Here is a 12,256-nt window from a genome sequence, read left to right as displayed (position 1 = left end):
ATGGACCTGGGGCTGCTTGACTGGTCCAGAAGACTGCAGCCCCACAAACACCAGTCGGCGACAGTGGATAATGTACACATGTTCACTGCTTGATGTCAGTAGTGTGTCAGCAATTCACATGCACTAATTAGCTCCTGTAAGGTGATTATTCCATTTAATCTTTGTGAAAACTTTCTAAGATAGGTATTATTATCTCAGTTTTTCAATGATAAAATCAAGTCTCAGAGGGGTGAAGCAATTTACCTAAGGTCATAATTGTTTTAAACAAAGAGTCAGGACTCAAAACCAAGCCGGCCCAACTCCAGAGTGCAGGTATTTATGCAAATTTAACAAAAGAAAAAAATATGGAGCAAAAACGCTGAGGTTTCAAGTGTAGACCATTCTAAAAGGAGAGAAAACAGTTGAAGGTTTTGGTCCCACCTCCAGTAGTTTCTTAGAGGGACAGAAAGTGGCTTCACTGCCCTGAGTTCTCTTAGCTTTAAATTTTGAGAGACAAATTTTACCAGATTGAGTTCTAGTTATAAGATTTATCATCCCTGTGTAGGAACCATTTCCTGTTCAGTTGATATTCTTTTGAAAACTTCAATTGTAGACTCCAGCATCTGGGGAAGATTTACAAGTTTTCACATCATACTTCCATTCTTCAATAAACTGTGGTGGGAATACTATTGAGTATTAATCCTCTATTTTTTTCCTCTTTGCTGCCTCTACTGTTGCTTCCATTTCGATAAAGCCCCCTTCTTCACTTACCCACTCCCCACAGAACTGCACATCCTGAGCCAGCCTCCCCCCCTTCCCTTGCTCACACTCCACACCAGCTATGCATCATGGATCAAATGGCCTGGTCTGGTAAAAACTGTTTCCAGGGGGTTATAGAGCTGGGATCTACACTCATGTTCATCCCAAGATCCTTGAAATCATACATGTTTCTTAATCATTTGACCAAGTATTCCAACTCTCCTTTTAAATTATATCTATCATCTAACCACCTCATAATACTTAAAACCATTAGTACCCTTGTCCACACCCCATCATTTCTTGCTTGGATAATTACAATAGCCTATAAACAAGTATCCCTCTTGACACCCATACTTTCCACAGTCCAGCCAGCAATCCTGTTGAAAACAAGTCAAAAAGAATAAAACCCAGATTCCTTTCTAATCTGTAAGACCTGTGATATACCACCCCCAGTGCCATCTCCTTTGAGTTTTCCATAACATCACTCCCTTTATTTACTGTGTCCTGTTGCAGTGGCTTCCTTGTAGCTCATCAAAACTATTAGACAGAGCAGGACCTGCTGGCACACACACCAGCACTAGTGAAGGTGAGACAGAAGACTCATGAGTTCAAGGCCAGCACTGGGAACATAACATGTTCAAAGGCAGCTTGAACACATAAAGACTCTGTTTCAAAGATTACAAAAGGAAAACAAAACCGCCAAACATGACCTGAAGGTCTTCACAATGACAACTATAGTTGCCTGGAAGATCCTCCCCTATGTCCATGTGGTGCTTTCCCCCATTTTGCAGGTTAGCAGTGAGCTTGTCCTGACTACACCTTCAAAACAACTCTACCCATCCATTTCTAGATACTTGTTTGGTTTTAAAGTTTTGTTTTTATTTCATGTTGTAAATGAATAAGCCAAAGCTCGCATCCCAAAGGGAACAATTCCGGAGCCATTGTGAGTGGCCATGACCTGGAAATACAGATTTTGATAATCCCAAGTTCCATGTTCATAGTTTCACAGAAAAAGAAAGTCACAAATTGAGGTGAGCTTTAAATATATCAGTGGGCAGAGAGGCAGTTAAAGAGAGATGGGGAAATGTTTCTATAGGCCCAAGATGCTATCTGAGCTTTTTAGGTTGGTGGAAGCTAGTGAGCTAAGTTAATAGGTCCTAAGAGATTTTTCTTAACTATCCATCACCAGATGTTAGTTCTGACAGTGAGGTGGGTAAGGAATGGCTTTTCCAGAGGGTTAGAAGTAGCCTAAGATAGGTAATTAACCTCTGGACCCACAACATTCCAGTCTCTCCACAGCACTGAAATACTAACCTATCAATCAGTCTCTGTAGACAGTTTCTTTTCATGAGTTTGGATACACCATGAGTGCAGTACCTTCAGAGGCCAGTACACCATATGTACAGTACCCTCAGAGGCCAGTACTCCATGTGTACAAGTACTCTCAGAGGGTGGATTCCCTAAAGCAGGACTTTAGATGTTGCGAGCTGCCATATGGATGCTGAGAATGAATCTAGGTTGTCTGGAAGAGTAGCCAGTGCTCTTAACTGCTAAGCCACCTCTCCAGGATGACTTATTTTGTAATATGAATCACTATTTAATATACTATAAAGATGTATTTGTTTGCTTCTTACCCTGGAAAAAATCTTGTCAATTTGAACCACAATTGTATCTCATGGGATGAATTCACAGCAAATGTTCAATAAATATTTGAAAACTGAATGAATCTAAACTGAAGGTTCCCAATTGGATATTCACATTCTTTGATATAAATAAGGTGGATTTCTATAGACTCAGCTAGGACCACACATAAAAATTATGGATTCCACATTCTTTCTACTCTCACATGTGTCTATGTCCAGGTGCACAAGACTATAGTAGAAATGACAAGGGCAAGTTCCAGTTTAGAGTTCTCAAGAGTGAGGGGGCTTTGCTGCACACTCTCCTTCACCTTACCATGAAAGAGCACATGAATGAGGAGGCAAAGACAACATGTATGCAGAGGTGTGATACACAAAACTGTGTTCTCCCTGATCTGTATGCTCAGGTGCTAACATTCCAGCACCTGAGAGTGTGGCTGTATCCAGAGATAAGGTCTTTGAAGAGGACATGTGCTGTATGAGATCATTAATAGTAAGGTCTAATATAATAGGACTAATGTCATCAAAAGGGGAAGAAATTAGTACATGGACATTTCCAGAAGGAAGGCATTGTGAAGCTAATAAAGAAAAGATGAGTAGAGGAGAGCAGGATGAGAGATAACATAATAGAGGGAGCCATTATAGATTTGATTTCCAGAGATCTGCAAGGATGACACCAACTGGCAATCTAAGCAATAGTGGAGAGGCTACCTTAAATGCCCTTCCCCGATAATGAGATTGATGACTACCATATACTCCATCCTAGAGCCTTCATCCAGTGACTGATGGAAGCAGAGGCAGACACTCACAGCTAAACAGTGAACTGAACTCCTAGAAACCAGTTGCAGAGAGGGAGAAGTGATGAGCAAAGGGGTCAAGACTGGGCTGGTGAAACCCACAAAGATAGCTGACCTGAACAAGGGGAGCTCATGGACCCCAGACTGATGGCTGAGAGGGCCAACATAGGACTGATCCAGACACCCTGAATGTGGGTGTCAGTGAGGCGGCCTCAGCAATCTATGGGGCCTAGGGTAGTAGATCAGTACTTATCCCCAGTGTACGAATGGATTTGCAAAGCCCAGTCTACATGGAGAAATGCTCTCTCAGCTTGGACACATGGGGGGGAGGGCCTAGACCCTGCCCCGGATGATATGACAGCCTTTGGAGATCTCCCAGGGAGGGTCTCACCCTTCCTAGGGAAGGGAGGTGGGATAGGGTGGAAGTTTGGGAGGTTGCTGGGGGGGCGGGGGAGGAGGGGAGAGAGAGGGAGCTGAGATTGACATGTGAAGCAAGCTTGTTTCTAATGTAAATTTAAAAAAGGATAAAAGAGAAAAAAGATGAGCGTCTACATGCAAAGAGAAAAGGATACAGTAGGAACCCTCATGAAATCTCCACTTGGATGTTAGGCTCCCAGATGTGTGTGGAATCCATCACTTCTGTATAAGACAATGTATCCGGTGTGGTCTGCTTTAGCAGCTCTAATGAAGTGCTGCAGATATCAAGATGGACAAAAAGAACACCCTGAGTGAAGAACTGCCTGGCGTCCTTGGCTTCTGGCTTAACTACAAACTGCAGATAGGGAGGGCTGTGACTTGAGGTAATGTAGTGCAACGTCTCTTTGCTATAATAGTTTATCCCATATTCAAGGATAGTGCTTATAAGAAATAAAGGAAGCCTCAAAATTGTTTAAGAAGAGAGGGAGAAGCAAACCATGATGTATTCCTTGAATATATCTGTGCACTTGAGCCTTAATATGGAAAATACTGGTCCCAGTTTACATGTGTAAGTCATATTCCCCAAACTATAGTATCAGCAGACATAAGACGTCTGGAAGGAGCAATGTGTGGATATGGCTAAGATATACTACATACATGAGCAAACGTTTCAAAGAGAAATTACGACTAAAAATTTTAAAACACTAGTGGTATTTGAGGGGTAGACTTTCTTTTCAATAAGACATGACCTCTTTCCTCTGCACACATAAGTTTATTTCACAGCCAGTTTTTATAGCTAGCACTGTCACTTCTTACTGTCCTGTAACCTTGAGACAGCATGTGAGGAAAACCCCATTTCAGACACTGGACCCACCTATTTTGTTGATGAGAAAACTACCATCTCTGCTCCAGCTCTCCCCTCCTCCTTGCCAGTCCTTCCCTGCATTGGTTCTCCCTGCATTATTTGGTGTAATCCTTTGGGAAGGCAAGGTTGGGATTGGTAGAGAAGGAGGAGAGAGGGGCAGGCAGTATGGAGCAAACATTCCAGTTGTTTCCATTCCATCCCAACCCCTGTGGAATAATGCATCATAAAACTGAAACAGTCCTTAATGCTTCGAATGTTTGTGGGAACATCTGTGTGTTGGGCATGAGGTGTAGACGAGGCCTGAGAGGCAACCAACAGGAGCGGGGATAACTCAATTAGCAGCATGAGAAGTCATTAATTACATGTTCAGCTGACCAAATCCATTTGGTGAATTGCAGCCATAAAAGCAGTGTGATTATGAGCGTCTAGGACTGGAGGCTGCATTCCAGCTTGTAACTCAGAAGGTGCTACTTGCTGCCCATACTTTGTAATCTCATATGTACCTTTGGAATACAGACTGCTTTGTCATAAATGTGTGACGTGAACCTTAAAGTTCCAGAAAGCAGTTGACCATCATAAAGCGGTAATCTACAAAGCCGATCCAGACTTCTCAAATAAATGTATTATTCGTTACATGATTACTGCTAATGAAAAAAGTTCCTAGACATTAAAAACAGTTTCGTCACATAGATGCTTTTAAATTCTGCTTTGGGGAGCTAGAGAAATGGTTCAGCCGTTAATTTCATGTACTGTTCTTGCAGAAGACCCTGGCTCAGTTCCCAGTACCCATATTGGGTGGTTCACAACCACTTGTTATTTCCAGCTCCAGGGGATCCAACATCTCTTGCCTTCTTAGGCATCTATGCTTATGTGTACATACCCCGCACAGGCACACATGTAGAATTAAAAATAATAAAAATGTATCTTAAAAATAATTTAAACACTGCCTAAGGTCTGACTAATGAAGTATGCTCAGATAGCTGAAGGAGGATGATAAATACTGTTCCGAGGCTAGAGGCCTTCATGAACATACTTGTATTCGAAGATATTCAAAGGGAAATATTAGTTCAATGCGTTGCTAGTTTTATTTTTACCTTTTTGTTTTTGTTTGCTTGTTTTTGAGACAGAGTTTCTCTGAGTAATAGGCCTAGCTGTCCTGGAACTTGCTCTGTAGACCAGGCTGGGCTTGAACTCACAGAGATCCACCTGCCCCTGGCTACCAAGTGCTGGGATCAAAGGTGTGTGCTACCACACCTGAGTAGCTCTGGTTATTCTTAAGAGCACTCAAGAAAGCATTGGCATTTCAGGAAAGGCCTATTGGGGCCCGATGGGATCTCCACAGAGGTTCTAAGCAAACAACGCCTCCAGCACCGGGCAGTCTCCATGGACAGTACTGCAGTGGAAGCGTGAGAGAGACACTGGATCCAAGCAAGCTGAGAAGTGATAAGGGCTAGAATCGAAACCACACAGCCTCAAACTTCACGACATTTTCCTGTGTGTCTGGACAACCACAACAGCAGAGCTTCTGCAGGAGAGGCATGGCGCGACTGCTGAAACATTCTGAATAACCAGCACAGAGAATTGTATTTGTCTAGTAACCTTTCTAATTATTTTGTCAAAGTACAGAAAAGTACCTTCCTGAAATTTATAAGTATATGGAGAACTGAGAATAATAGTAAAGGTAACATTTATGAAATTCCATTGAAAACAGATTGGAGTTTTATTCCTTTGCAGAACTCTATGGAGAATGGTCTGGTACTTGCCTTCTAGTGCGCCACCTCCTACTTGGAGAGAGCATCCAGCAAATTCTCCTTCTTCTTGCAGTGTCCACTGACTTCCGACATTTGTCACTTTGTCCCTTTGGTAATAATATTATGAAATATCCCTGGGCGTTCTACTGGTGCGACATTTTATTTGCAGTTGTCAAACAGCATTGCTTCCTCTGGGACAGTGCCACTCTTTCCCTGACAACCCCTGTGCTCATTTACATTGAAGAACCTTTCCCATCAGTGCAATCTACTTTCCATTCATGGCCCAACTTCCTGCATTAACAAGCCAGTCTTCTCTGTGAGGAAACTTTCTTCTCCATCTCAATCTACCCACATTCACTGTGTTCATCTTGGCAGAAGCAACTGGCCTTTCCCTATGGCAATTTGTAGCCAAACCTGTGAGATTATGGGGTGACCCAGAGTAAAGCCCTACCTTCTTAACAGGGGTGGGGTGGGGGAGGCAGGGCATCCCTCACCTCTGGTTAATTCCTGATGAACAACCTGAAGAGCAACATGTCAAAACCTATTCCTTTGGGTGACTGAGTCACCGCCTCACCAAAAAGGCCTTCTTCACTGAGTCTAGCTCACTCTTGGTGAACCAGAGGGGTGGCAGGGAAAATTATGAAAAACCTCAGGCATCTATTTTATGATAGTGTCAGAATATTCGGATCTTAGAACCTCCTCCCAAAAGTTTCTGTGCTTTTATTTACATGGTCATTCAGCAGTATGCTGTGGAATGTCTCAGACATTGAACTTTAAAACTGAAAGGGAACACCGACAGTAGTTCCTGCTGCCTGTGGGGACTCATTCTCAGACCTCTAGTGGGTGTTTGGAATTGTGGATAGCACTGAACTACATAGCTAGGAGGCTTCTGACTTCTATATATTTACTTGTGACAAAGTTTAGTCTACAAATAGGCAGGGGAAGACAGTAATAGTAAAAATAAGTGCACACTGTACTGTAATAATAGTTTTGTGAATATATATTCACTATAAAACCTTGTACATAAATAAAAACATTGTATGCCATAATTAACCAGACCTAAAGTCTATACAACTTGCCAAATTTCTACACAATTAGAGTAGGCATTTGGAATGAAGCTGTGGAGCTCCACATTAAAGCTTATGCTTTCAATATCAAATATATTTTATGAACTTATCCTCCATGCAAAACAAAAATATCCAGAGTAGAATTAGATCTAGGAGAACAATTAACTGTATAGCCTTCACCTTCACTCAGCCTCTCTTGTTCTCTTTTCTTCATGTTATGTTCTACTCACATATACATGTGTTTATATACATGAACACAGATACTATTGGCTATACTCTGCATATAAGAGAATGTATTTTTTTCTGAGATTTCATAATTTAATATTATTCATTCTCAGTTTATCCATTTTCCTACAAATTTTAACTTATTTTTCTTTAGAATTGAGGAATAGTCTGTTATTATATATGTCGACATTTGATTATCCATTTGTTAGCTGATGAACAACTAGGTTGATAGAATCCTTTGCTAAAGCAAATAAAGCATCAACAAACATGGGAGTGCCAAGACCTCCGCGACAGGGTGTGTAGCTTTCCGGTTCCACTCTGCCCAGGACAGAAACATCAGGGTCACATGGTAGTTGTGGTTTTAATTTTTTTGAGAAATCTCTAAACTGAATCCCGCAATGGCTGCATTAATCTACACATCCCATAACAGTGATAAGCATTTCTCTCCAGACCTTCTCTAACATTCATTGTCAGATTTGTTGATGATGGTCATTCTGACTCGGGTGAGATAAGTTCAGAGCAGTTTTAATATGTATTTCTTTGATGGTTAAGGACACTGAACTTTTAAAAACAGCTTTTGGCCGTTTATATTTCTTTTCTTATTTAGTTCACTTTTCCCATGTAGTTCACTTGCCTATTTGTTAACGGGCAGTTTTCTTCATTTGACAATTCATTTCTGCAATACTTTGTAAATTCTGGATATTAGCTCTTTGTCTGAAGTGTAGCCCAAATGTTTCTCTCCCATTCTGCGGCCTGTCTGTAACCCTGTTGACTGTTTTCTTTGCTGTACAGAAACTTGTTTTCGTCTGGCCCCATCTATTGACACCGAGGGTCAGTTCCCGGACTGCTGGTGTTTTAGATGTCCTTTCATGAATGTTTCAGCATGTACACCCAGCACATGTATGCGCATCTCTGCATGTAACTAGACATGCAGACGTGTTTTTGTGGAGAATAGGTGCGGCTAGACTAGAATTGAACCCTTTCTGGGGTCCCTAGCAATCAGAGACAGTGAGGACGGTAGTGGACTCTTTCGCAAGGTACATCTGTGCTTGTTCTGCCCCTGGGACACATTGCACACATGCTTTTCTTTCCATAACCAGGAGGCTTAAACTGCTTAATCAGGGTCTAGTCCCTGTTTCACCCCAGAATTTTACATATTTGGGGCCCATGCCCTGGGACACTTGCATTTAAATTTTGTTAAACATCATGTTAAACTGAACAAATGATCAACTGATGAACAAGTTTCCAGTAAAAAGTCTAAAATATAAATTTTAGGGGCTAGACATCTGGCTCAGTGATTAAGAGCCTGGTTATTCTTTCAGGGGACCCACATTCAATTTCCAGCACTCACCAGATAACTCACAACTGTCTGTAACTCTACTCCAGGGAATCTGACTCCCTCTTCTGGCCTTCTTGGGCACTAGGCATGCATATGATACACAACATAGACATATATGTAGACAAAACACCCATACGCATAAAAATAAAATAAAACCCACAATTTAAAATCACATTGCTTATTCCTGTAGTTTGTAATGATACATCTGTAACTATCAAGTGTTTCAAGGAGTCCCACTGTGTTGCTCAGAACCGCCTGCCTCTACCTCCCAAGTGCTGGGATTAAAGGTGTGTGCCACCACCGCCCAGCCCATTTTCAATGTTTTGTTACATTTGTTTGTGTGTATGCACATATACATGTGTGTGCATGCACACGCGAGGAAGCCAAAGGACATAACTGTGGGAGTCAGTTCTCTCTCCCTCTACTATGTGGATCCTATGTACTGACTTATGTCAAAAGGCTTGGTAACAACTTCCTTTACCTGCTGAGCCTAGAATGATCAGAATCATTCTGCAAATATTTCAAATATGATAGTGTCTCTACTTACTTTAGGGTGTTCATGCGCCTAAGACTACCACTAATTTGAAAACATCAAAGTAGGCAAGACCCTGACAAAGAATTGGAAGTGAAACTGTTTGGGATCAGGTAGCTGGAAAAGTATGTGTCTAGGGGCTCAGCTGTCTTCTGTAGAGAGAAGTCATGGATTTGGAATTGTTTTGTTAGTACTACATGCTGGACATGTCAAATCCTTCCCTGATCAGGCAATTTAGCCGAGCTCCCCTTCTTCATCTCTCTAAAAAATTAAAAATTTCAATTTCAATCATCCAGATAACTATCAATATCTAAGATTGAGTTAAGTTAGAAAACATACTCTGGGATGACTCTCATTGTAAGAGTGAAATAGAACACAAGCACTATGAAGAAGAAAAGAGAAAAGGGAGGGGTACTCAAGCTGGGGAGAGGAGAGGAGGAGATAAATAACATTAAGGATATTTGAAAGGGGTCATAGGGAAACATTATTTTGTAAGATTACATAAAATTCATATATAATACATGTGTGTGCTTTTATATGTATAGTTTAAATAGAGTTTATAGTTTAAATAAAAGACAGACTATCTAACAAAGTTCCACTGCCAATCATGGGAAGACTCCTTTTCAATTTTTGGTCAGTGAAGTCCAAGACACTCTAAAAACACATGGGCTGTCACCATTGCCCTTGGCTGCCTCCTAGAACTGGAAGGTAGGACTCTATTGGTTAAGACACCACACACCTCAGATACAGAACTTAGAGGAATCAGCCTTGCAACAGACACGGAAGCCTCCTTTCTGAAGACTAACTCTTATTGTATCCAAAGGTGGTATGCAAGATATCAAAGGAGAAACAATTAATATTCCTGCCTTTAAAGCCTAGGCCCCACAACAATTATCTGTTGACTGATCATTTAACCTCAATAGTACCATAGTGTTACTCATATCTTGGGGATAACCAACAGCTGTGTGGACTTCGGGTCCTCACTAGGATGAAGCTCATGTCTGGTGCTACAAATCTAACCACCGATATGTGGCTGAAAGAGGTCACAAACCATAGAAGCAATCCTACTACTGCTACTTCCATAAATCAATATAATGTTTAATTGTATTCCAAACACTTATCTTCATACCCACAGAAAAGTGTAATTCTCACCCCTCATCAAAGAAACTTCTTTTTGCAGCTGACAGAGGGTACTACCCCTGTAGCACAAGTGCTCAAAATGCAGAGAATATGTAACCCTGGGGTTTCAGCCTAAATGGTACACCTACAATACAAAACCTATACCTCAGGATCATAGAACATCTTGGAAAAAGGGTGGAAAGACATTAAGGGATAGAGTACTGGGATCCCTACTGTTAGAAAATGTTTTGTAATCATGATATATCAATAACATATTTGCCTAAACAGGATCTATATAATGATACCAGTCAACACATCAACTTGGATAGAGGAGATTTCATAAAGTCACACCCCTAGATGAAGAGCTACAGGCAATAAATGGCTGCGCAGAATGGGAGAATCAGCCTTCCATGGGAACCATCTCCCTGACAGATTATCCAATCCCAAGTGGTCAGTCATAAACATTTATGCATAAAGAGCACTGCTAAATGGGCTCCATAGGTTGTATTTATACATATATGCACGTGTATACATGTATAACAATAATAATTACAGTAGAAGAGATCAGACACTTGAAAGGGAGTAGGATAACATAGGGAGAGTTAGAGGGGGAGAGAAGGGGGGAAAGTGTGTAAAAACTACTTAAATGAGATTCTCAAAAGCAATTTAAAAAGTGAATGACTCAATATAAAGCAGAAATGTCTATGTATAGTGTAAAATGACAATCATAAAAACCACAGAAAGCTGACAAGAAGGCTAAATGAGGAAAGTTGCTTGTCACGGAGACTGGTGACCTGACACTGATCCCGGGGATCCACATGCTAGAAGAAAACCAAGTCCCACAAGTTGTCCTCTGGCATCCACATGAATGTGGTAGCACACAAGTGCCTCCCATCTCCAAATAAATTCACATAATACAAATTATTTTAAGAACAAAAGAATACAGGGGTCTAAAATTGGTGGGAATGCCAACTTGTACAGCCACTTTGGAGATCCGTATGGAGATTCCTCAAGATCCAGCAATTCCAGTCTTAGGCATATATCCAAAAGATGTACCCTCATACAATAAGGACATCTGCTCAACTATGTTCATAGCAGCATTATTTGTAACAGCCAGAACCTGAAAGCAACCTAGATGCCCCTCAACTAAACAGTGGATAGAGAAAATATGGTACATCTACACAATGGACTATTACTCAGCAGAAGAAAACAATGGAATCTTGAAATTAGCAGGCAAATGGATGGCACTAGAAGAAACCATCCTGAGTGAGGTAACCCAGTCACAAAAAGACAAACACGGTATGCACTCACTCATATATGTGTTTTAGACATGGAGCAGGGCATTGCCAGCCTACAATCTCACCGCCAGAGAGTCTGGGAAGCAGGGAGGACTCTAAGAGAGATATGCATGGTAACCTAGATCAGGGTTATGGGATGAGACCTCCTAATTGGATTGCGAGCAGGGGGGGGGGATGGAGATGGGAGAAAGAGAGGGGGAGGAGAAGAGGGGAGAGAAGGACATGGGGGAGCAGGAAGGTTGATCTAGGGCAAGAATAGAGGAGAGAAGGATGAGAGATACCATAATAGAAGGAGCCATTGTAAGTTGGAGGAGAGATCTGGCACTAGTGAGATCTTCACAGATCTACAAAAATGACACCAACTGGCATCAAGGCTACCTTAAATGCCCTCCCCTGATAACAAGATTGATGACTACCTTATATGCCATCCTTGAACCCTCATCCAGTAGCTGACAGAAGCAGAGGCAG

At 41.5% G+C, this 12,256-nt stretch overlaps 1 protein-coding gene across 4 annotated transcripts in view; it reads right to left on the bottom strand.

Moving 5' to 3' along the window:
- The window catches only part of Mthfd2l (methylenetetrahydrofolate dehydrogenase (NADP+ dependent) 2 like), a 93,963-nt gene that overhangs the window by 12,007 nt on the left and 69,700 nt on the right, over positions 1–12,256 (bottom strand). The gene's annotated exons all lie outside the window — the stretch shown is intronic.

The sequence above is a fragment of the Mesocricetus auratus genome, unplaced genomic scaffold (genome assembly GCF_017639785.1).
Source record: "Mesocricetus auratus isolate SY011 unplaced genomic scaffold, BCM_Maur_2.0 Super-Scaffold_100006, whole genome shotgun sequence".
Lineage (NCBI taxonomy): Eukaryota > Metazoa > Chordata > Mammalia > Rodentia > Cricetidae > Mesocricetus > Mesocricetus auratus.
Note: the sequence above shows the minus strand (reverse complement) of the source record. Positions and strands in the feature narration are given on the sequence as shown.